This window comes from Canis lupus, chromosome 31, assembly GCF_011100685.1.
Source record: "Canis lupus familiaris isolate Mischka breed German Shepherd chromosome 31, alternate assembly UU_Cfam_GSD_1.0, whole genome shotgun sequence".
NCBI classification, from domain to species: Eukaryota; Metazoa; Chordata; class Mammalia; order Carnivora; family Canidae; genus Canis; species Canis lupus.
Window position 1 is genome coordinate 8529845 of NC_049252.1, and position 26315 is coordinate 8556159.

At 35.7% G+C, this 26315-nt stretch overlaps 1 protein-coding gene and 2 long non-coding RNA genes across 12 annotated transcripts in view; 2 read left to right on the forward strand and 1 right to left on the reverse strand.

Moving 5' to 3' along the window:
* The window catches only part of LOC102153268, a 28010-nt gene extending 23366 nt beyond the window's left edge, over positions 1-4644 (reverse strand). For 2 of the 4 annotated variants that reach the window (XR_005382098.1, XR_005382097.1), the window contains exons 1-2: positions 4600-4644; positions 1236-1349 (exon numbers count right to left, since the gene is read on the reverse strand). This is a non-coding gene — a long non-coding RNA (uncharacterized LOC102153268). Of the gene's footprint in view, positions 1-1235; positions 1350-4407; positions 4457-4599 lie in introns of those variants that run through there. The other 2 variants (XR_005382099.1, XR_005382100.1) reach the window with 2 other exon arrangements.
* Positions 1-26315, forward strand: part of ROBO1 (roundabout guidance receptor 1) — a 1125490-nt gene that overhangs the window by 646484 nt on the left and 452691 nt on the right. The window lies entirely within an intron of this gene.
* Positions 309-22806, forward strand: LOC102153225. The gene is made up of 5 exons (XR_005382093.1): positions 309-395; positions 13076-13236; positions 18636-18811; positions 20917-21048; positions 22522-22806. It is a non-coding gene; the product is annotated as an uncharacterized LOC102153225 (long non-coding RNA).

A 26315-nucleotide genomic window follows, 5' to 3' on the forward strand; every position in this document is an offset into this window, starting at 1 on the left:
TGTTTCTTATATATAGTCATGCTACATAGTTTAGAAATTTATTCCCACTGGGTGTAACCTTTGTCGTCTAGATTCAGTAAATGCTTAACAGGCATAGGCCAGGACCATGTGTGTTTTGCTTTAAGGGTAAATAATCTACACTGAGACAGACAACCCCTGAGAATATTCCTCCCATATGTCAATATCATGGTTCTTTTTTAGCATGCCTAATATATCATGTCATCAGCGTGGTCACAGCAAGACAATGGCAATGAGAACCCAGTGTTAGAAGAATTGCTCCTAAAATTCCTCTTAGAATATAATACTACTGTCTAGATATTAGAATTCTATACAAGGATTACTGTCTCTAATAAAGCCACATTTGGAACTCCAATTCTATGGAAGGACAGCAAAAAGTAAGGAATTTGCATGTTAACCTGTCCACAATTGTAAAAGCCTGTAAGATTGGAAAGTGAGCCAACATATGGATCATTTTTCAGCCTATAAATCTCATCTGTGTTGTCACAAAGAATATGAGAATGAACAGACATTCTTTTTAGTTCTTGGTCATCAAACCAGTTTTTTCTAACTTTATTGTCTTCACCTCTCTGTAGTAACTAACTCTTCTAAGTATACCGAAGGGAACACAGCTAGCCTTTGCTCTTTGGATAGTGTACACATTAATATATCATTCCTTATTAGAGATTTCTAAATGAAAACAGCAAAAATATTTTATTATAAGGGTCTCAAGTAGAACTATGCTTTATTCCACAGGCTAATCAGGATCAAGAATTCAGATCATTTACCTCTTCTAACTGATGGTTACATAATAACATGTGAAATGTAATATTAAGGATTTAGAAGGATATGAGAAAGGAAATGTCTAAAAATGAATTAGTAGTAGATTTCAAGGTAAATTATTGTTTAACAGTACTTTTTCTCACAGACTCCCAGCAATGCTTTTTTATAAAAAAGCAATAAAACATTGAAAACATTCTTTGACTCATGATTAGTATTTAACTAATATATAGCTTAGTGGGTTAATGGTCTTTTGTCTCTAAGACATAATTTTAAACTGACTTGACAAATAGTCAATTTAACTACATAATACTAAAATCACAAGTGGGAATGGGTTAGTTTTCCATAAACAAAGCGCCACATGTCCCACAATTATCAAAGATATTTGTTCAACACTTTCTTAAGTTGTTTTTAATGAACATTTGAATTATTTTACTTGAAACAAAACATGCTTTCACCTTTCAGTGAAAATCTATTCTCCAAATCAACAGCAATTGTTGAAACTGGAAGTCCATGAAGAATACACATGTTCTATTTTGATATGTCCATAAGTTTATACATGAGATGTCTCTCTAAAAATAAACAAATGATTTAGAAATTATCTACTTGCAAGTTTGTTTCACTTTATAGATTTCTTATAAGACTTTGTATTGTATATATATTTATAAATGTGCCCTTATGTCAACTCTTATAGATGAGTTCTACATTATGCCATGCTTTTATTATTGATTGTGTCTCTTCTTATCGATGCCTATTACATCCATATTTCAGTTCTTTAGGGTCAGATTTGTTCATTAAGATCAGCTTTCAGGGGGGATCCCTGGGTGGCTCAGCGGTTTAGCACCTGCCTTCAGCCCAGGGCATGAACCTGGAGTATCAGGATCGAGTCCCACATCGAGCTTTTTGCATGGAGCCTGCTTCTCCCTCTACCTGTATCTCTGCCTCTCTCTCTCTGTGTGTGTCTCTCATGAATAAATAAATAAAATCTTAAAAAAAAAAAAAAAAAAAAAAAAAAAAACAACTTCCAAAGACCAGTAATGAGAAACTGACCTTCATTTTGGGAATGAAAATGAAATATTTCAATATCTAAATTGTATTTTGTAAAGAAATAAGTGAACAGGGCAATATGAATCCTAAGATTCCTGCCATGCTTGTAATTGCTCTAAGTCTTCTACATCCTATAGTGTCAAATTCAAAATTCATTTGTTTTCCTGCAGAAGGTGTTCATTTCCCATGCTGGCCCTTGTTTTCTGGATTGTCTAGATTCAAACAGATTTACAATACTATTGTTCATTTTTCCTTTAAGGAGAGTCCATTTTATTCACTGATTTCTGTAAGATCTGATCTTTTGTAATTCAGATGGAAAATTTTAATATGACTTTGGTTTGAGACTGTATTACACTCCCGAAATATATGAAGCACCAGACTTACATTTATAAGAAAATTCTTTCTTAGGGTGCCGGAATGGTGCCTTGCTCAAGATGCCTCGAGCGTCTTACTTAGGCTCCAGGCATGATCTTGGGGCCCTGGGATCACTCTCCATCAGACTCCCCAGGGGAGTCTGTCTGACACTCTCCCTTTGCCCTGCCCCGCAGTTGTGCTCTCTCTCTCTCAAATAAATAAATGAATCTTTTAAAAAATTCCTTCTTGCCCAATCTATCTCAGTCTCTCATTCTGAGGAGTAGAATAACCCACCACAATAAGAAAAGAATGACTCCACGGAGAATAGGTAATTTTGAACAAATTCCTCCAATTACTCAACGTATATACATAAAACACAAATATGTAGAAAATATACAAATATCTCAAATTCACTTAATTCAATGAAATTTTAGCTACACATCATACACAACTCTGAAGTTAAGAAGTTGGTGGACTCTTTGGAAGGAAAATATCCAGTACTATGCGTTTGTCCTTACCTAAAATGGGAGGTAGAATTCTTCTGTTGGAATACTAAGGTTACATTTTTTTTTTTAAGGTTACATTTTGAATTATTCTACCCAAGTCTCATAATTAGTTAAATTATGAAGGAGTGCACAATCAAAATGTATATCCATATATTCATATATGATCTTCAGATTATACCTGAATAGCTATCAACCCTACATATCAATTTCTCAGTTGCTGTATCCTTTTACTTTGCATAAAAATTATATTTTCTGTATTCTTTTTTCTTCTTCTTTAGAAATTCAAGGTAAATGAGGCACCTGGCTGGCTCAGTAGGAGGAGCATGTGACTCTTGATTTTGGGGTTGTGAGTTCGAGCCCCACAATGCATGTAGAGATTACATATAAATTTTAAAAATGAATTAAAGAAAAATGAGCTTGCAATATTTTCTTAGATCATCTACTCAATCTAAGACTATATGCCTGTGTGAATCAGAATCAGGCATAAGGCATATATTTAAAGGGAAATTAGGCATATTGTTCAGGTGTGGGAAAATAGCATCTTCCATATTGCTTCTTGGAGTGTTAATTAACATAGCCAAAGTGCAAAAACGAACACAACCTTGACCTAGAATTTCTGATTCTAGGTATTCATCCTGTAGATGCTTTCCACATGTATGCAGAGATGTTTTTGTACGTGAGTGTTCATCACAGCATTTTTCGTGGGTGTAAAAAAAAAAAAAAAAAAAGACTGGAAATGAAATCAAAAAGTATATCTAAGATAAAGGGTTAAAAACTAATTGATTAGGGATCCCTGGGTGGCTCAGTGGTTTAGCGCCTGCCTTCGGCCCAGGGCGTGATCCTGAAGTCCCGGGATCCAGTCTCACATCGGACTCCCTGCATGGAGCCTGCTTCTCCCTCTGTCTGTGTCTTTGCCTCTCTCTCTCTCTCTCTCTCTCTGTGCGTCTCATGAATAAATAAATGAAATCTTAAAAAAATAATTAAAAGTGGTAAATACATGAATTAGACCTATACTCTATGTTTAATGCTATGTAGCCATTAAAAAAGATCAAAAAAGATCAGATACATATCTACCTGGAAAAATTAGGGAAAAACTCCAAGATACACTTATAGAAAAAACAGCATGATCTGGGACATTGTTTTAGGATGCTACAATTGTATACAAAATCAAACACACGCATATACATACATATGAATTGAGAGATTGTGGACAAACTATAGAATATCTTTCCCAATTTATTCAGTAGCAATGTCTGTCTTCCAATTGCTCAGAAAAAAAGCCAAAATACAAAGGAAAACAAAGAACCCCAAAACCATAACAAAAAATCTAAATTTTATTTTCATAATTCTCTCCACGTAGATGCCTAACATGCTCTAAAGCAAAAACCTTGAAAACATTTTTTATTCTGTGTGTGTGTGTCTGCCTCTGTCTCTTTCATTCAATGCATTAGCAAATCCGGCTTTACCCTCAGAATACATACATAATCCAACCACTTTCTATTTCCACTACTCTGTCATCTCACACACCATTGTCTCTTTGATTATTAGAATAACTCTCAACTGCTCACCCTGCTATAAAATGTCTTTTCTCTTTTTTAAGGCTTTTTTAAAGTAATCTCCCCACCCAACTTGCGGCTTGAACTCGTGACTCCCAAGATCAAGTGTCACATGCTCTACCGACTGAGCCAGCCAAGCACCCAAATATCTTTCCTGTTAAAGATACCTGTTGAGGGGATCCCTGGGTGGCTCAGCGGTTCAGCGCCTGCCTTTGGTCTGGGGCGTGATCCTGGAGACCCGGGATCGAGTCCCCCGACAGGCTCCCAGCATAGAGTCTGCCTGTGTCTCTGCCTCTCTCTCTCTCTCTCTATCATGAACAAATAAATAAAATCTTAAAAAAAAAAAAAAAAAAAGATACCTGTTGAGTCCTAGCACTCTAGTTATGGGCAAGACTGAACTCTAGAATTGTATCAGGTTCCAAATGAGAATGTTTGATTATTTGGGCCATTCTCTGTATCAGGGTCAGTTTAGTTTATTCACACAGAAAGCGCTAAGAATAACTCCAAAGACATGCCAAAAATCAGAATCCATGTGTTAAGTATTAAAGGGAGTGCTTAGACATAGAATAAACAAGAAAAAAAGGATCGACCATAAAGTTACATGAATTTTGTATCTCAGGGAATCCATTGCCACTTTAATTTTTTTGTTGTTTTCTTAATTATTTTTATTGTTTTTAAGATTTTGTTTATTTATTCAAGAGAGACACAGAGAGAGAGGCACACAGGCAGAGGGAGAAGCAGGCTCCGGCGGAGGAGCTCCATGCAGACTCGATCCCAGGACCCGGGGATCATGACCTGAGTGGAAGGCAGATGCTCAACCACTGAGCCACCTGGGTGCCCGTGGTTTTTTTTTGTTTTGTTTTGTTTTGTTTTGTTTTTTAACATGTAGCATGTAACAGCAGTTTTCCTAGGGCATGTGAACTTTTTTCTGCCTGCTATGATAACTAATCTCTTTTGGGAGGTAACCATCTAATCAGAAAAATCCATGCAGATACCATTTTTTTAACTAACACTTCACACCACAAGGCAGATGCACCGAGAATCATGCATAACTGTATGCCATAGATGGTGGTTTCAAAGCTGATTTTAGCAATTAAAACCTCATTGAATGGAACCCTATATATTTGAATTTTATATATACAGCCATATCTTCACTGTTATAAATACTTGTTTATTAGTATGTCTCTGTAATATAATGTATATACTATATTCAAGAGAGGGAATATTTTCTTTTAAGACAAGGTTCTGTCTGCTTGGCCTTTCCTGTCTATCCCTTTGCTCAACTAAAAAGAGAGGTTGAGGGACGCCTGGGCGGCTCAGTGGTTGAGCCTCTGCCCTCCACTCAGGTCATGATCCTGGGGTCCTGGGATGGAGCCCCCACCAGGCTCCCGGCTCAGCGGGGAGTCTGCTTCTCCCTCTGCCTCTGCTGCTCCCTCTGTTCATGTTCAGTCTTTTTCAAATAGATAAATAGGGGCTGCCTGGGTGGCTCAGCGGTTGAGCGTCTCCCTTCGGCTCAGGGTGTGATCCCAGGTCCTGGGATTGAGTCCCACATCGGGCCCCCTGTATGGAGCCTGCTTCTCCCTCTGCCTCTCTCTGTGTCTCTCATGAATGAATAAATAAAATCATAAACAAACAAAAAAGAATTTATTTTAAAAAATGAATAAAACCTTTAAAAGAAAAATAAAAAGAAAGGTTGATCATCACACATCATAAAACCTTCGAATGTTATGAATAACACAAAAATTGGAACAATTCTTTGCATACATTGAATTTTTAAAAAATATTTTATTTATTCATTTATGAGAGACACAGAGAGAGAGGCAGAGACATAGGCAGAGGGAGAAGCAGGCTCCATGTGAGGAGCCTGATGCAGGACTCGATCCCAGGACCCTGGGATCATGCCCTGAGCCAAAGGTAGATGCTCAACCACTGAGCCACCCAGGTGTCCCAGTATACATTGATGTTTAACCTTTTTTTTTGAAAACCAGATTAACTCCATGAACTTTCCACGTCCTAGGAAAATATATACAGCCATGTGCGTGCAATATTTTATATGAAGTTTCAGTGACTTACGGACCTTCTAATTATTCAAGATTCTTAGTAGATTCATTTTGAGGGTGTGCGCAGGGCAGAGTTTTCTCAGGCTTTTGTGAAAGCTTAAAAAGAATAAGTGTAAAAGGGAAGGGATCTAACATCTTGCCTAATACGTAAAATATGGCAGGTTGTCTAGATTCAAACTCCTCTTTTTCTAGTTCCAAGGCCCAGGCTGTTCTGATTACACATATGCTAGGTGAATGTAATTATAAACGCACAGAATTAGTATTAGACATATATCTCCAGTTTATTTCTACAATCAAAGCAAAAATTCAAATTTTGCATTTTGCTACTAATTTTTTAATTATATATTTTTTCCAAACAAAAAGATTCTAGAAACAAAATATATCATTTTACTAATATAGCATTTCCTCCATTAAGTTAGGATGCCTTCCTCCCAAAAAAATAGTATTTGAAGAACTGTGAATAAATTTTGAAGCAACTTTGTTGTCTTAGAAAAATCTTTATTTTAGAGTCTAATTAAAGAGTAAATTATTGTAAAATTGGTCTCTGTTGGAGTATGCAAAACAAAAATATATTGTTATATATAATTATTACATGAAATATATATTATGTGGAAATTTTTTAAAGATTTGGGAGTTGTCTTATGTTGGCAATAATACAGAGCGTCTTTAGGAGTAAAAGAAATCCTGTATCGTACAAAATATTAGTGAATAGATAAATGTGTTAGTTATCTATTACTGTACAACAAATCATCCCCAAACTTAACTACTGTATTTTTTTTCCTTTTTTATATTTTATGTTTTCAAGTTTTTATTTAAACTCCAATTATTTTACAAGAGTTTATTAGTAACATTAGTTTCAGGTGTAGAATTAATGAGTCGACACTACCATGCAACAGCTGGTACTCATCACAAGTATCTTCCTTAATCCCCATTGCCTATTTAACCCATTCCCCCTCACTCTCCCTCCTGGTAGCCATCAGTTCGTTCTCCATAGTTAAGAGTCTAAAACTTAGCTGCTTTATTTTTATTTTTTTTAAGATTTTATTTATTTGGGCAGCCCGAGTAGCTCAGTGGTTTAGCACTGCCTTCAGCCCAGGGCCTGATCCTAGAGACCAGGGATCGAGTCCCACATCGGACTCTGCATGGAGCCTGCTTCTCCCTCTACCTGTGTCTCTGCCTCTCTCTCTCTCTCTCTCTCTCTCTTTCTCTCTCTTTCTTTCTCTCTCTCTCTCTTTCTCTCATATAAATAAATAAAGTATTTTAAAAAATTTATTTATTTGAGAGCGAGAGAGCACAAGCAGAGGGAAGAGGGAGTCTGCTTCTCCCTGCCAAGCAAGGAGCGCATTATGGGACTGGGATCATGACCTGAGCCAAAGACAGACACCTAACCAGCAAAGCCACCCAGGCGGCCCAGCTTAGCAGCTTTAAACAACAACTATTTATTTCTTGCACAGTTTCTGAAGATAAGGAATTCAGGAGCAATTTAGCAGCATGGCTCTGGCTCAGGGTTTCACATGAGGTTGCAATCAAGATGTCATTGGGGGCTTCAGTCACCTGACAACTTGACTAGGGCTAGAGGTTTGTCTTCCAGGATGGCTCACTCACATGGCCATTCCTGGAAGCCTCAGTTCCTTGTCACATGAACACTCCATAAAACTGCTTGAATATGTTTTTGACATGGCAGCTAGCTTCTCCAGAATGTGTAATCCAAGAAATATAGAGCAAGAAGAAAGCTACAATGTCTTTTAAGCTCGCTGATCTCTGAAGTCACATACCATCACCTCCTCTGTATTCTATTTGTAACCAAGATATAACCAATCCAGCTCAAGCTCAAAGAGAAGAATATTAAACAGCACCTCTCAAAGGGAAGAGTATCAAAATATTTACCCACATATTTGTAAATTATCACAACACATATAAAACAGATGACATTGAAATTTTTGCATTTTGAACTTTAAAATGTTAATGACTGTGAGTTCTGTGAAGTTGGAGGTAGTATTTATGATCATTCTCCATTGAATACCTCAGTGTATCACAGAATGACTTATTTACGGTGGGGACTTCATATTTGTTGATTGATTGAATGAATCAATGAAGCATGTTGATCTATGATTCCTCATCCAAAAAACAGTCATTTGGAAATACCTCTCCGCTATGTTCATTTCTTCATATTTGCTAAGTCTGGAGTTCCTCCCCTGCCACCACCAAAATCAGACCCATAGTTTAACAAATTTTGAGATAAACATTTTTTAAAAGATATTATTGTTTAAAACGAAGTATTTTTCATAATGTTGATAAACAATAAAAGCTGATTATTCTTGAGCATTTAAAGTAATAATTTTGGCAGTATCAATATTTTTTAATTTTCTCTAGAAGATGTAGCTTAATAATTCAAATTCACCGACTTTTAATTTGAACTGTCACATGCAATGAAGAAGATGAGACCTGGAGGTTCTTTTCTGTTTGCATATCAAAGAATGTCCATGGAGTACTAATGATTTGCAGGATAATTAATCTTTCTGACTTTTACTCCCACCACTGTGCTGAAATTGCTCTTGCTAATGCACCATTGACCTTCTCACTGACAAATTCATTAGACATTCTTCCATCTTCTTTACCTTATTTGAACTTTATATTAAATTTGCAATTTCTTTCTTACTCCATCCTTCTTAAAGTAACCTGTATCAGCCATAAAGTGTTGGATTATGCTGCAGTAATAAACACCGCCATATCTGTAGTTTCTAACAAGGTTGTTTATTCCTCACTTACATAAGCCTGGTTCTTCTCTACATCATTACACTTCAGGCCCCAAGCTGATGGAGAACCTCTGATGTCAGTCATTATGGCAGGAGAAGAGGAGAATTTAGCGACACACATCCTGCCCTTAAAGCTACAGCCTAGAAGTGACCCATCTCACTTCTATTTATATTTATTAGCCAAAGCAAATCAGATAGTGAAGCCTCATTTCAGGGAAGTATGCTTAGTGCCCTAGAATTCTTCTAGCTGTCCTCCTTTCACTCAGATTCTTCTCTGCTTTCTTTTTTTCTATTCAATCTTAAATCCAGTGGATGCTAGGCCTTCATTGTATATAGGATTCATCCAGGGAGCTGATTGAAAATGTACCTGCCATTCCCTGTTTCAGTTTGTGTTCTGTATTTTATTTGGAGGCACTTTCTTTATTTTTTTTTCTAATATTTTATTTATTTATTTGACAGAGAGAGAGCGCGAATGCTTGTGCATGTGTACAAGCTGGGGGAGTGGCAGACAGAGGGTGTGGGAGAAGCAGGCTCCCCGCTGAGCATAGAGCCTGATACACATAGGGCTCCATCCCAGGACTCTGAGATTATGACCTGAGCCAAAAGCAGAAGCTTAACGACTGAGCCACACTGGTGCTCCATTGGAGGAACTTTCAGTTTAAAAAAAAGTCACCCAAAATAGAACCATGGATGTCATCCTTGAGAGTAGCATACTAAGGGCCTAATAATAGGAGTATCTGCCCTGTGGACAGGCAATAAGGGGTTATACACTATAGAAAAAATTTAAATGATGATAAGACTGATTTAAATGTAGTCTCTTTTTTATATTCATGTACTATCAATTCTAAACAATGTTAGTGATAAAATACTTCCCCTTAAAAAGTATCTTATGGGGGCGGGGGGCACTGGGGTGGCTCAGAAGTTGAGCGTCTGCTTTTGGCTCAGGTTGTGATCCCTGGGTCATGGGATGAAGTTCCACATCAAGCTCCCCGTGGGGAGCCTGCTTCTCCCTCTGCCTGTGTCTCTGCTTCTCTCTCTGTGTCTCTCATGAATAGATAAATAAAATATTTTTAAAAAAAAGAGTTGCTGGAAGTGTCATCATGCTGGGAGTTGGTGTGCAGGCACTGAACCGCTAAGCCACCCAGGGATCCCCTCAACAGGTATCTTTAACAGGAAAGATATTTGGGTGCTTGGCTGGCTCAGTCGGTAGAGCATGTGACACTTGATCTTGGGAGTCACGAGTTCAAGCCCCAAGTTGGGCGGGGAGATTACTTTAAAAAAGCCTTAAAAAAGAGAAAAGACATTTATAGCAGGGTGAGCAGTTGAGAGTTATTCTAATAATCAAAGAGACAATGGTGTGTGAGATGACAGAGTAGTGGAAATAGAAAGTGGTTGGATTATGTATGTATTCTGAGGGTAAAGCCGGATTTGCTAATGCATTGAATGAAAGAGACAGAGGCAGACACACACACACAGAATAAAAAATGTTTTCAAGGTTTTTGTTTTAGAGCATGTTAGGCATCTAAGTGGAGAGAATTATGAAAATGAAATTTAGATTTTTTGTTATGGTTTTGGGGTTCTTTGTTTTCCTTTGTATTTTGGCTTTTTTTCTGAGCAATTGGAAGACAGACATTGCTACTGAATAAATTGGGAAAGATATTCTATAGTTTGTCCACAATCTCTCAATTCATATGTATGTATATGCGTGTGTTTGATTTTGTATACAATTGTAGCATCCTAAAACAATGTCCCAGATCATGCTGTTTTTTCTATAAGTGTATCTTGGAGTTTTTCCCTAATTTTTCCAGGTAGATATGTATCTGATCTTTTTTGATCTTTTTTAATGGCTACATAGCATTAAACATAGAGTATAGGTCTAATTCATGTATTTACCACTTTTAATTATTTTTTTAAGATTTCATTTATTTATTCATGAGACGCACAGAGAGAGAGAGAGAGAGAGGCAAAGACACAGACAGAGGGAGAAGCAGGCTCCATGCAGGGAGTCCGATGTGAGACTGGATCCCGGGACTTCAGGATCACTCCCTGGGCCGAAGGCAGGCGCTAAACCACTGAGCCACCCAGGGATCCCTAATCAATTAGTTTTTAACCCTTTATCTTAGATATACTTTTTGATTTCATTTCCAGTCTTTTTTTTTTTTTTTTACACCCACGAAAAATGCTGTGATGAACACTCACGTACAAACATCTCTGCATACATGTGGAAAGCATCTGCAGGATGAATACCTAGAATCAGAAATTCTAGGTCAAGGTTGTGTTCGTTTTTGCACTTTGGCTATGTTAATTAACACTCCAAGAAGCAATATGGAAGATGCTATTTTCCCACACCTGAACAATATGCGTAATTTCCCTTTAAATATATGCCTTATGCCTGATTCTGATTCACACAGGCATATAGTCTTAGATTGAGTAGATGATCTAAGAAAATATTGCAAGCTCATTTTTCTTTAATTCATTTTTAAAATTTAATTATTTATGTAATCTCTACATCCAATGTGGGGCTCGAACTCACAACCCCAAAATCAAGAGTCACATGCTCCTCCTACTGAGCCAGCCAGGTGCCTCATTTACCTTGAATTTCTAAAGAAGAAGAAAAAAGAATACAGAAAATATAATTTTTATGCAAAGTAAAAGGATACAGCAACTGAGAAATTGACATGTAGGGTTGATAGCTATTCAGGTATAATCTGAAGATCATATATGAATATATGGATATACATTTTGATTGTGCACTCTTTCATAATTTAACTAATTATGAGACTTGGGTAGAATAACTCAAAATGTAACCTTAGTATTCCAACAGAAGAATTATACCTCCCATTTTAGGTAAGGACAAACGCATAGTACTGGACATTTTCCTTCCAAAGAGTCCACCAACTTCTTAACTTCAGAGTTGTGTATGATGTGTAGCTAAAATTTCATTGAATTAAAGTGATTTTGAGATATTTGAGATATTTGTATATTTTCTACATATTTGTGTTTTATGTATATATGTTGGGTAATTGGAAGAATTTGTTCAAAATTACCTATTCTCCGTGGAGTCATTCTTTTCTTATTGTGGTGGGTTATTCTACTCCTCACAATGAGAGACTGAGATAGATTGGGCAAGAAGGAGTTTTTTAAAAGATTCATTTATTTATTTGAGAGAGAGAGAGCACAACTGCGGGGCAGGGCAAAGGGAGAGTGTCAGACAGACTCCCCATTGGGTGGCAGAGACGGGAGAAATATGTAGATTCTTACATATGTCTGAAGGAATTGTTTATTTTTTGTTTTGAATGGGGGGAATAAGAATGAGATTAGAGTCAAAGATAATTTCGGAAGTTTCTGACCTCAGCATCAAAAAGAATAGATTGCTCTTTACTGAGACAGGGAATATTCAGAACAGTAGGTTTCTTGCGGAATGGAATTCAAAGTTTTGGTTTTATTGGATATTGAAGTTTTAGAGAAATTTAGAAAGTTGATTGTTTGGATGTGGAAGGCAGTAACAGTGGCAGAAATCAGTATCAGTGCCTATCTAGCATAATTAAAATCCATAGTGAATAATTCTTTAATATCCTATTCCTCAACATGACAAAATTATTTTAAGTCGTAATCATGAAAATCAGTAATTATCATTATTTTGATTCATTCTTTAGCTGTAAAATGGAAGCTAATAATTAAAAAGAATTTCAAATATAATATGTTAATAAAATTGAGTAAAATATTTCATGTATAAACTAATATTTACTCTTATGAAACAAATACACTTTACAGTTCACTCTTTAGCAGTTTTAAATTTTATTATTAACTAATTTATTTATTTTAAAGACTTGGGTTTTTTTTTATTCTTTAAAGATTTTATTTATTTATTCATAAGTAGGTTACTATTATATATTTATTTTGCCCAAAACTCCACCAATGCCTTCTCAGCTCATTCTCCTTATGAGACTGGCAGGACGCTTATCTGACCTCTGTCTTTTTGAACTCTTCTGCTATTATTCTTTTCTTCATTCACTCAGGTTGAGTTACACTGAAATTTCTAATGGTCCTCAAACATTCCAGAAGTATTCCCACCTGAGAGCCTCAGAACTTGCAGATGTCTTTGCCCAGAATGCTCTTCCAACTGACTTGCCTGGTGTGTTCCCTCAAGTTCGTCAGGTCTAGGCTGAAGACTATTTAAGTGAGATCTAATTAAACTACTTCTCTATTTTTTCTATATTCCTTATCACCATGTAATACCATAGTAATACCCTATATATTGTTATATTTGTTTATTTTGTCTCCCATACTAAAATTTGAGCTTCATGAAGGTAGTAATTATTGTCTGTTTTGTTTACTTGCCTACTTCCCAGACCTGAGTATCATCTGGTACATAGTAGACCCTAACTTAAACGTATGTTCAGTGACTGTATGAATGTAATGGAGATGTTACAGCAATATTTTATCCAGAATATAATGGGAGAATAACCTACAGACCATTTCTTAAAAAGAGAGTTCTTAATCTCTCAGAAATTTAAACATAGCATAAAATTGGTTACTAAAACCATGTGTTATTCTTACTGTAAAAGGCAAATAGGAAGATAAAATATGTGAGAAACCAGAAATAAAATTAACTATAAATCAGAATCTCAAAATACCCTCTTTTAGACAAATGGCACTGGGACTATGGCTGGCAAGAAGACTCCTAATAACAGGAACCATTATTTGAGTGTTTACAATGGAATGTCATGGTGTTTCATTCAACCATCCCAAGAGCCATGTGAAGTAGATATTATAATCAACAGCTCCATTTTACAGTTAGAGAAATAAAGGCACAGAAATATTAGGCTCAAAATCATAGAGATAATGAATGGCAGAACCAAAATTTGAACTAAGATATGTGGTATTCCAAAGCCTACATTTTTAACTTCTAATTCATATTGTAATTTGTTGACCAAAAATTATGTTAAAATACTACCTCACTCCTTACACACACACAAAGTTAATATTTAAAACAATGAAAGTAGGAGAAGAATATTTAGAATAATATCTTTAAAAATATTTAAGATATAAAGGGCTTTCTAATTATTTTTAAAAGGCCTTTGTAATTATATGTTAGCCAAACATAATATAGAAAGAAAGAAAGAAAGAAAGAAAGAAAGAAAGAAAGAAAGAAAGAAAGAGTTAAAAGGAATAACTGCCAGATACATTGCAATCAGTTATTTTCCCTAATATATAGGGAATTCAATTGATTAATAAAAGGATGTACAATGCCAAGAGAAAAAAAGACAAAAGATTGGAACAGAAAATTCATGAATAAGAAATAGCATTGTCTGATAATTGCACACTAATATCACTCATCTTTATTTGCAACAAAGGAAATGCAAATAAAAAAGTAATGAATACAGTTATCTTCTAGATTGGCGAATACTGTGATGGTTTAAAGCATGAATCTTATTGAGAATGTCATGACTTTTAGTGAGAAAATGAATCAGAAATATTCTTTAGGTGCATAGACTGATAATGGTTACCAACTTTTAAAAACTGTGTTCCCTTTGATTAAACAAATTTCATTTCTAACTTTTAATCTCAACAAGATAGTAACTCAGTGCAAAAGTACTCTACAGCATTGTTCACTGAAGTTTTCTATAATCGTGACAAATTGGAAATGAACTGCATTTCCATGAGTGAAAATCTAGTTAAATACGTATTACACGTTTGGTTCCTGACCACCACAATAAAGCAAGTATTACAATGAAACAAACTAAATGAATTTTTGGTTTCCCAATGCATATTAAAGTTTTTTTTACATAATAGTGTAGTCTATTAAATATGCAATAGCATTGTCTAAAAAATGCACATACTTCAATTAAAAATACTTTATTGCTAAAAATGCTAAGGATCATCTGAGCTCTCAGTGAGTTGATCCTTTTGCTGATGCAGGGTCTTGCCCGGATGTTGATGCCTACTGACTGAACAGGGTGGAGGGTGCTGAAGGGCGAAGGTAGCTGTGGAAATTTCTTAAAATAAGATGGTAGTGAAGTTTACTGCATGGATGGACTCTTCTTTCCATAAATGATTCTCTGTAACATGCAAGGCTGTTTGATAGCATTTTACTCACAGTAGAATTTCTTTCAATCCTCTCACACCCTGCCACTGCTTTACCAACTAAGTTTGTGTAATATTCTAAATCCTTTGTTCTTATTTCAACAGTCTTTGCAGCTTTTTCTCCAAATTTTGTTCATCCAGAAAAAGCAGCTCCTCATTCATTAAAATTTTATCATGAGATTTTAGTAACTCAGTCACATTTAGACTCCACTTCCTACTCTAGTTCTGCTGTTTCCACCACATCTGCAGTCATTTCCTCCACTGAGCTCTTGAACCCCTCAAAGTCATACATGAGGGTAGGAATCAACTTCTTCCACACTCTTGTTCATAATGACATTTTCACCTCTTCCAATGAATCATGAATGTTATTAGTGGCATCTAGAATGGTGAATCCTTTCCAGAAGATTTTGAGTTGACTTTCTCCAGATCCATCAGAGGAATCACGATCCATGGCAGCTATCACCTTACCAAATGTTTTTCTTAAATAAGATTTGAAAGTTGATGGGACACCTGAGTGGCTCAGTGGTCGAGTGTCTGCCTTCGGCTCAGAGGGTGATCTTGGGTCTGGGAATGGAGTCCCACTTCGGGCTCCCTGTGGAGGTCCTGCTTCTTCCTCCACCTATGTCTCTGCCTGTCTCTGTGTGTCTCTCATGAATAAATAAAATCTTTAAGATAAAACAAAACAAAAAGACCTGAAAGTTGAAATTACTTCTCGATCCATGGGCTACAGTTGGGTCATGTTAACAGCCATGAAAACAGCATTCATCTGATTGTCCATCTCTATCAGGGCTCTTGGATGACCATTGGCAATGAGCAGTCATGTTTTGGAAGAAACAATTTTTTTTCTGAGTAGTAGGTCTCAACAGTGAGCTTCAAATACTCAGTAAACCATGTGGTAAACAGATGTACTTTCATCCAAGTTTTCTCGTTGCATTTACAACAACAAAAGGCAGAGTGCATGTAGCATCATTTTTAAAGGCCCTGGGATTTTTGGAGCTTCAACCTAAAGTCACCAGCTGCATTAGTCCCTTAACAAGAGGGTTGGCCTGTCCTTTGAAGCTTTGAAGCCAGACATTGACTTCTTCTCTCAAGCTATGAAAGTCCTAGATGGCACCTTCTTCCAGTGGAAGGCTATTTTATCTACATTGAAAATCTGGTGTTTAGTGTAGCCTCCTGCATTCATGATCTTCACTAGATCTTCCAGATAACTTGCTGCAGCTTCTACATCAGCACTTGCTGCTCCACCTGGCACTTTTATGTTGTGGATATTGCTTCTTTACTTAAATCTTATGAACCATTTCTGCTAGCTTCACACTTTCCTTCTGCAGTCCCCTCAGCTCTCTCAGCCTTCACAGCATTGACGAGAGTTAGGGCCTTGCTCTGGATTAGGCTTTAAGAGATGTTTATGATTTTAGGGTAGTTTAAGCCTGGTTTGATCTTCTATCCAGACCATTAAAACTTTCTCCATATGAGCAATAAGGCTGTTTTACTCTCTTATGATTTTTGAGTTCACTGGAATAGGACTATTAATTTCCGTCAAGAACTTTTGCTTTGCATTCACAATTTGGCTAACAGGCACAAGAGGCCTAGCTATCAGCCTATCTCGTTTTTTTGACATGCCTTCTAAAGCTTAGTCATTTAGGAATGTATGACTTCCCCTTTCACTTGAACACTTAAAGGCCACTACGAAGTAATTAATTGGCCTAATTTCAAAATTGTTGTATCTCAGGAAGTAGGGAAGCCTGAGGAGAGAGAGAGAAAGAGAAAGAGATGGGTAAACAGTGATCAGTGGAGCAATCAGAACACATACCATCATTTATTAAACATGACATTTTATTTTGTCATAGTTTGTGGCACCCCAAAACAATTATGGTAATAACACCATAGATCACTGATTACAGAACACCATAACAAATATAATAATATAAATTTTTGAAATATTGTGAAAACTACCCAAATATGACAGAGACACTAAGTGAGCAAATACTGTTGGAAAAATGATACCAATAGACTTCCTCAACTCAGGGTTGCCACAAATGTTCAATTTGTTGAAAATCACAGTTATCTATAAAGTAAAATAAAGAAAAATGCAATAAAACAAGATATGCCTATAATGGTATATCAATAAAATTGTTTAGTCAGCTATTTAAAAAGATGGCATACATTTTTATTCATTTAACTTGCGAAGTATAATATTTTTTTTAAGATTTTATTTATTTATTCATGAGAGATACAGAGAGAGAAAGAGGCAGAGACACAGGCAGAGGAAGAAGCAGGCTCCATGCCGGGAGCCCGATGTGGGACTTGATCCCCATCCTGGGTCTTCAGGATCACGCCCTGGGCCGAAGGCAGGCACCAAACCACCAAGCCACCCAGGGATCCCCAGTATCATATTTGTTTAAAGAGAAAATTAGTGATATGTAGCTGTTCATCTCATGTTAACAGTGGCAATCACTGGGTTTAGGAATTTTCAGTGACAACTGAATTTTGTCTCTATTGATTGAATTTTCTATGTGAAAAAGCAAGCATTGAGTATATATTTCAGTCATGTGGAATTTAAGAAACAAAACAAGTGGACAAAAAAAAGAGACAAAAAGAAACAGACTCTTATAAACAAAACAAACTCATGGTTGCCAGAGGGGAGGTGGGTAGGGGGATAGCATGGGTGAAACAGATAAAGGGGATTAAGAGGTACCTATTTCCAGTTAAAAAATAAATAAGTCACCAAGATAAAAAATATAGCATAGGAAATACAGTTAATAAGATTGTAATGATGTTTGGCAACAGATGATGACTACATTTATCATGGTGAGCACTGGGAGATGTATAGAATTGTTGAATCATCATGTTACATTGTAAACCTGAAACTGATATAATACTGCATGTTAATTATACTTCAATTAAAAGTTATTAATTAAAAAGGAAAGAAAGAAAGAAAGAAAGAAAGAAGAAAGAAAGAAAGAAAGAAAGAAAGAAAGAAAGAAAGAAAGAAAAAGAAAAAAAGAAAGAAGGAAAAAACAAAAAAAAATGTAAATTTTGAAAGGGAATTTAGATGAGGTTTAGATTTCTTCATCAGGATATATGTTCTTTCCTGCTAAGTGGTAATTAATACATTTTTGCCTTTTATAAAAGAAATTAAGTATGTTAAAAATTAAATCAACTTCACTGAAAGTGAAGGATAAATATTTTCCTAAAATCTTATTTTCGCAAATAAATGAGTCCTACTACAGTTCATATCCAATTATATACTTAAATTCTTTCATTCTGATTTTTCTCAATTTTGCCAATTTGACTTCTCAATTGTGTTCCCCTTAGGTTTACTAAACAAGTAAAATATGTAATTGCAAAAATATACCACACACATATCAATCTAAGGGATTCACAGAGTTTTGTATTATAGCATTCTTAAAAATAAGAAGCCTATAGTATGATTAGTTTTCATTAACAATTGGTCATTAATAATTATAAGCCAAATAACTTTTCTCTACAAAGGAATGAAGATAAATTTACAACCACTAAATATCCAGACTTGCTCAGAATATTGAGTCTTCTGCTGATGGCAAAAGAAAGATCCTTTGTTTTTAAGTAAATCAAGTTAATTGGAGTTAAAGGCATGCATCTTACTTCTGTGACCCTCTTCACAAGTGCTCACTGTGTTTACTTCAAAGGTAATTAAACCTAACAATCCAGAATATACAATGGAACCTTGTATTATTTTTACAGCATTGATAAGAATTTGTATATTTTGAAAAAACGTGAACTCAAAGAACTACAATTTAACTTCTATATGGCTTATTAGATAAAATAAGTTTTAAGTCATTCTACATTCAGGTATTTTCTCTGACCAAAGTTAGAGTCCAATGTGGCCTTAAGATAGTAGATTAAATTCCATATAATTTTTATGAGAAAATTTAATTCTTACCAATTTAACAAGAGAGTGGATGCTTATAATGAATAATTCTAAATCAATTTAGAAGTCATTCTGTTATACATGGATCACATGGCAGATATTATAGCGACAGAGCGCTTTCTCATATCATATAACTGGCAGAATTAAAGTCTTGCCCCATGAGAAAGAGACCAAATTTAGTGTGAAATTGAACACAACAGTCATGAACACTAGTTGAGTTTAGTATTGTGATGCTATTGTTTGCCATGACAGAAGGCGACAGAAAGAATCTTTTTCGTCTCTAAAATCGTTGAACTCCCACCAACAATCACAGTAAATAAGTTTTAAACATATGTAAATGGGGATCCCCTTGGTACCAGGAAATCACAAAAATGTCCACTTAATTAACAAGTCTTTAGAAAGACTTGTTTCAGCAGTATTTCAACACTTCATAAACACTGTTATCAATACTGTCTGGGGTGGATTAAAATGAGTTGGGTTACTCAAACTCTCTTTATTACACTTTGTTTTTCTCCAACAAAATATATAGTTTTTCATCAAAATTACCCCGTTTTTTTTATCAGTAGTCACTCAAATTTGAAAAACCAACAGCCTACTTTAGTATCATTTCCACATGATCATTACAGAAAAGAAACAAAAGAAGGAAGGGAAGATGGGAGGAGGAAGAAGGAAGGAAAGGAAGGAGGAAGACAAGACAGTGGCAGAATGGAAGGAGAGAAAGAAAGAATAGGCTGAAATAAACTGTGTCACTTAATTTGAGAGAAAGAAGAATTAGTTAGGATTATTATATTTTAATAATCTCATTATGAAAGGTTTGGAAACCTATAAAATTTAGGTATTTTAATAATTTTGACGTAATTCACAGGAAATAAGCTAGAAATTGCACTGTTTATATTTAATCAATGAATTTTAGATTTATAATAATACATTAGAATTTCTAAAATGAAAGTCTTATGCTTAAAATTAAGAGCTACTATCTTTTTTAAACTAGAATGTGTTCACAAAGAATTGTGTCCCTGACTGACTTCTCACACAGACAAAAGCCTAGAATTCCTTCTATGCTTTATTATGCATCAACCCCTCTAGTCCTCAAAATGATTAACTATATTCTTCAGTGAACATTAATACTTACCAAAGAAATATGATTTTAAAAAATAATGTCTATTAATCTTATTAACAATTACAGAGGTGTTTTTAAGATTTTATTTATTTATGAGAGACACAGAGAGAGGCAGAGACATAGGCAGAGACACAAGCCTAGGAAAAAGTAGGCTTCCCACCCAGGGAGTCCGATGGGAGAATGGATCCCAGAATCCTGGGATGAGGCCCTGAGTGGAAGGCAGACACTCAACCACTGAGCCACCCAGGCATCCCTACAGAGATTAGTTTACGATTTATTTATTTATTCATGAGAGACACAGACTGAGACAGAGAGAGAGGCAGAGACACAGGCAGAGGGAGAAGCAGGCCTCTGGCAGGGAGCTTGATGCAGACTAGAACCAGGATCCTGGGATCATGACATGAGCTGGAAGCAGGTGCCCAACTGCTGAGCCACCCAAGAGTCCCCAAAGATTAGTAAAAGGTAGACATCAAACTGTTTGGTAATTTTAGTCAATTACTCTGCACATTCCCTTTGAAATTTTTACAAATCTATAGGAAATGTGATCCAACACTAGTTCCTAAAATGTTCCTATGACTAGTAGAGAAAGAGGAACAGCCTCCTGGAGGAGTCTCTTCAATGTTCATGATTATGAGAGATAGTTAATCGTTGCCTTAGGATTCATTCTTAAGTATGTTTTGATATATATGGGTAGATTTTTTTTTTAATTTGCTTCTTTCTATTTACAAACATGTATTGATAAGGAGAGAGAAAAGCCTGTTTCTGTGGAAATGAGGATTCCATCTCTTGGTTTTCCCTTGTGCGGAAGAAAATGTCCCTGCATTTCCTGATGATCCCCATCTAGTGGAGAGCCGGCAGTCTGCATATAAAGCCTGGTGAGGACACTTGATATCAGCAGCCTCTGCAGTAGCTTATGTTTCTGAAGCATTCTTATGAAAAATGTAATATGCCCTGTAGAGATTTGTCCAGCTTTTCATAGATCAGTTAAATCTATTTCTTGCATTATAGCAGAAATGTAAAATATGCGCCCTAGAAATAATCAGCTGATGTTCATATAATTGCACATTCATGATGCACATGTTTAATTTTTAAAACAGACATGAGTTTCTAAATATATAATTTAATCTTCACTTTTGCTTTTCCATGCAAGTTATAAAAAGACTATTAAAATTGCTGAAACTCTGCAAAGAGCTATTATCAAGCCCCTACTTGAAAGATCTAATTAATACATTTCAAGTTTATCCATTATGTTGATGGGGTAAGCCATAATCGTAAATCTGTGTTTTTATTAGTGTATGTCTTTTATCAATTTATTTGAGTTCTTGCCTTTCATGTAAAAATGAATTTGATAATATTTATTCCTTGTGTCCATGTATAGAGTGTTCTTGTTCTGAGAATTGCTTATCCCTTGCTATAGGAGCTCCTGTTAGATTGAGAAGAGACAAGGGTCCTGTTCAGGAATTTCCGCAGCCACATCACTTCACAGAGTATTTGAAAAATTAAGCAAATAGCGTCATTAAATTTCACTATTATGGTCCAAATGACAAATTAACTTTCAGGCAATTTGATGCTTTTTTAGAGGAGTTTAATTTTCTCAGCAGTATGCATTAAGGAAAAAAATTCCAAGAAGACTTGAGTTGAATAAAAATTGCATCTTGCGGAATTGCCATGTGGTTACCACCCAATCCGTTAGGCACATTAGTATTACTACCTTTGTTACTAGAAAGCATTTGAAGGATTTCTTTGGGCATAAAATCATTGTCTTCAGATCTAGCTAAAATTCCACATAATAACTTAGACAAGAGAAAATCCACTTGTTCAGTATGTAATTGTGAGCCAGTAAAGGGCTGCAAGGGTACCATATTGATTTTTGAACTTCCAGTGTCCAGCACATTACCTGGCTGATAATATGCTCTTACCAGACATTTGTATAATGAATATATTAACTAATGAATACAGAAGTTATAGAAGTTTTCTTCTTCTTCACCTTAGTTAAAATTAGAGACATGCCCTTGGTTACATACTGGATTCACTATTAATTAATCAAATGGCTGAAACTGAGAGTAATCAAGTTATTCCCTGAGGCCATAAGATATGAATTTTTATCTTTATGCATAGTCCTTGGCATTTGGCTAAGCATAGTTTCTCTTGTCTTCTTCCAGATGATAAAAATCGTCACATCTTCCTACTTGCTAGTCACAAAATCAGAATTGTTATCATTCTCTGAATCAGAAAAAAGAAGTTATTCAGTGTTTTAGTGCTGTTTACAGAAAATCTCTTGTCTGCTTCATTCCTGTCTTACGTATTGTGATCTCATATCCTTGTTCTCTCACTTTGATTCTACTTAGGAATCTTGCCTGAAAAATTTTCGATTGCTTCTACACTGCCAAACCTTGCCCATCAGTCCTTTAAACTGAATCTTGGATCAGATCTCCTTCATGAAACCACGTGAGGCTAAAACTTAACTATACCCAAACAACATAAATTAAATCAGCATGACTCATCATGTTCCAATCATGTATATTAGTGTTTCTATATTCTGTGGATTAAGATACCTTACAAAGACCGTATCAGAGCAAATACTTTCAATAGAATTGTTCAGAATCACCAAAGTTAAAGAAATAAAGTTTAATTCTAAGCCCTCAAATTATATCAATGATTTAAGTGCTCCCTTTGTTTACATACACAACTAATAGGATGTTGAATTTGGAAGGTTTTATTAAATTACTAGTGTTTATGCTTTTGTTAAACTATACTATTGAAAAACTTTCCAAGGGTGTATTTCTAAAATTGTGTCTCTATGTCTATACAAAGAAGTATAGCTTCAAATAATATTCCTAAATAGAGATGAAAAATATTGGCAACCAATACTATTTGCTATCAATATATTAATATTCATTATATTAAAGATATAATTTTAAATTAAATTTAAATTCACTTACAGTTAGTGTCCACTACTATTTCTCTTATGAGAAAATAAGGAATATTGTCCATTTCCTATCTCATCATAGCAGGATTGCAGGTGTTTTAGATCTTACTAATCAAAATCTCAATAGCTGACTTTTACTGAGTCCTGTTGTGTACTAGACACTGTCCTGATACCTTTGCACATGTTATCTTATGCAGAGCATGTCATTTAGTGGTTAAGAGTATGGATTCTGGAATCTAAATTCCTGGGCTCAAAGCTCAGCTCCACAATTTAATAGTTGTATGATTTGGGGCAAATTATCTAATATAACTAAGCCATAATAATAGAATCTACTTCAAAAATGCATTGTAAGAATATATAAAAAGCATTTAGAAAAAATCCTGGCACCTAGAAAGCATCCAATATTAAATGTTAACCAATATTAACATTCACAACAACCTGATAAATTTTTTAATTCTCATTTTATGGATGAGGGACCTGAAAAAAGAAAAATGATTTGATCATAACAACATAAATAATATATGGCAAAATCAGAATTCAAATTCAACAATGAACTATGGTTTCAGACAAGAAACTAGACTATCTCACAATAATCCAGAAATGCTAAAGTTATTAGGTTTTGCTTCTGGAGTCAGTTGATGCAATCAAATGAAGTTTTGTAAAGCTCAGCTCAGGCTTTTAAGTTGAAAAGCACTGAGGTTCTCTAGACTAATATGAAGATTAGAACCAGTGGAACCTTGACTTTCCAGTCAAGGAAAGATTTATGGCAGCAAAATGCTCTTCTATAAGACTAAGACACATTTCTAGAGCTCAGCTCAGGACCAGAATTGAAATTTCCTTCATGAAAATCTTTATTTAGTAAATTCTCTTCAAAGATACATGTGCTCCAGATAAGAAGCTTGAGAGAATTCTCCATCACAGAATTAAATAATACCTGTGGATTAAAGGTTGTTCAGTTGCAAAGTTAAAATCTCTTCTTTTTCCTTATGGTAGTTTGCTTGGTTGCTGATGGGCTCATATGAAATAAATTAGAGCACTGGTTGATCCAGTTCAACTGAATTGGACTACATATAGTTCCTACGATTTCCCAATGAGAACTTCTTTCAGTTGAGAATGAAATTGGTTAGGGGTGCCTGGGAGGGCTCGGTCAGTTAAGGGCTCGACTCTTGAATTCAGCTCAGGTTATGATCTCAGGGTTGTGAGATCCACCTGGTGACAGGCTCTGCACTCAGTGTGGGGCCTGCTTGAGAGTCTCTCCCCCTGTTTGTGTACTCTCTCTCTTTCCCTCAAATAAATTAAATTTTTAAAAAAGAAAGCCTCATTAAAGTCGACCATGATAACAGAACAATAAACTACATGATGTAAGGGAGATTTCATTTGTAGTGAGAGAAAATAAGTTCAACATGCCTCTCTCCGGATGGTACAAGTCAGTACAGTGGGCAAAGAGGGATGGAGATGAGAAGGTGTCAAGAAGAGGCCAAGGCATTGATTGGACCAGCCAAGATGCCAACTATCAGAGATGTTTACTTTCTATGAGCTGGGACTTGGGGTTTAGTATCACACTGTGGGGATCAAGACTCTTTTCTTTTATCCATTATGAACATTTCTATCTATGGTTTCATCTAGTCACTTCATAATCCAAAATTCTGCTAGATACCTACTGCCTTCACTAAAAAAGAAAATCATCTTCGTCAATCATCTTCATCAACCATCAGTGTGGTTTTTATCACATCGTGTGTTTAAAGTGCATCCAGAGGGATCCCTGAGTGGCGCAGCAGTTTGGCGCCTGCCTTTGGCCCAGGGCGCGATCCTGGAGACCCGGGATCAAGTCCCATATCAGGCTCCCGGTGCATGGAGCCTGCTTCTCCCTCTGCCTATGTCTCTGCCTCTCTCTCTCTCTCTCTCTCTCTCTCTCTGTGACTATCATAAATAAATAAAAATTAAAAAAAAATAAATGCATCCAGAATAACAAAATTCATTAGATGTTATGCTTGAATGAATATATCCATACTTCACGCTCAAGGTTTCTACTTTGCACTAACTTATACATATGATGTGTGTACCCTTTAATGAGCATTATAAGTGGGATCTCCTATAAAAAGATCTCCTAGACAATATATGCTTTTCTGGATGGCAGAATTCTAGTATATTGATGATTGGCTCATGTAAATTACATCAAACTTGGAATAGGAAATGCCATTGGAATGGTTAGAACACTTAGCTCTTCTAGCTGTGGATTTCTTTTAAAGGGGATCTTAGGTATATTCTTGAGTGAGATAAATTATTTTTAAAGGTGAAATAATGTTACAAATACTATTACTTAAAAGCTTTTGAATTTTAAAAGTCATATTGAGGTTAGTTTTCCATGTAATGTGTTCTTTGTATATCTATAACATTGAATGCCAATAGAAATAGAAAATTGCCCTTCACCAAAATATTCCATTTAAGAAAATCTTGGCTCTAAAAATGGCCTACACTTGAGAAAATCATCAACATGGGCAATTATTAATGAACTATTAAATGTCACTCAATAGTCTTGTTAATTTAATCCTTTATATTATTTTACATATCACACATTTTCTGGTTGTTACGTCAAAGTGCCCATTCCCCCCTCCCCCAACTCCATGAAGAAGCTATCCTTTCCACACTGTCACAAAAGCTAGATTCCTATGAAATGAGCCAAAGAATTAGATCTTTCATCAAGGCAAGACATGAAACTTTAGCCAGGCAGTTTGCACAAACAGCGAAAGGTCTCTTTTGTGTTTGCTAGCACCAGTGTGTCAGCTTTCTTGTGTTAGCAGCTTTGGGCTTTTCCAAGGAAAGCCCCAAAGAAAGTTGTTACCAGCATATATTCTACAGTTCACAGACTCTCAAAAAGGACACATTAAAACAGTTAGAATCCCCAGGGCAAATAGGGAGATTAAGTAGCCTTCTCCTTAACAGAAGCCCCAATCAGACAAAGCTCGGTATTGTGTATTCAGTACACTATCTCTTTCCAGCGCTGCACTTTACCATTGTGCTCAAAGCTTCGAGTTTGCAAAGTGTTTGGGGGGCTTTGCATAACGGTTCACTGGCACCACCATTGACAGCCATCTGAGTGTGGGAATCTTTTAAAAAGATATGATGCCCACCAAATGATTGACCTATTGTATTAATGCAATGGCAGCATCTTAACATGGAAGGGAAGGGCGAGAGAAGTTTACTCAAAAAAAA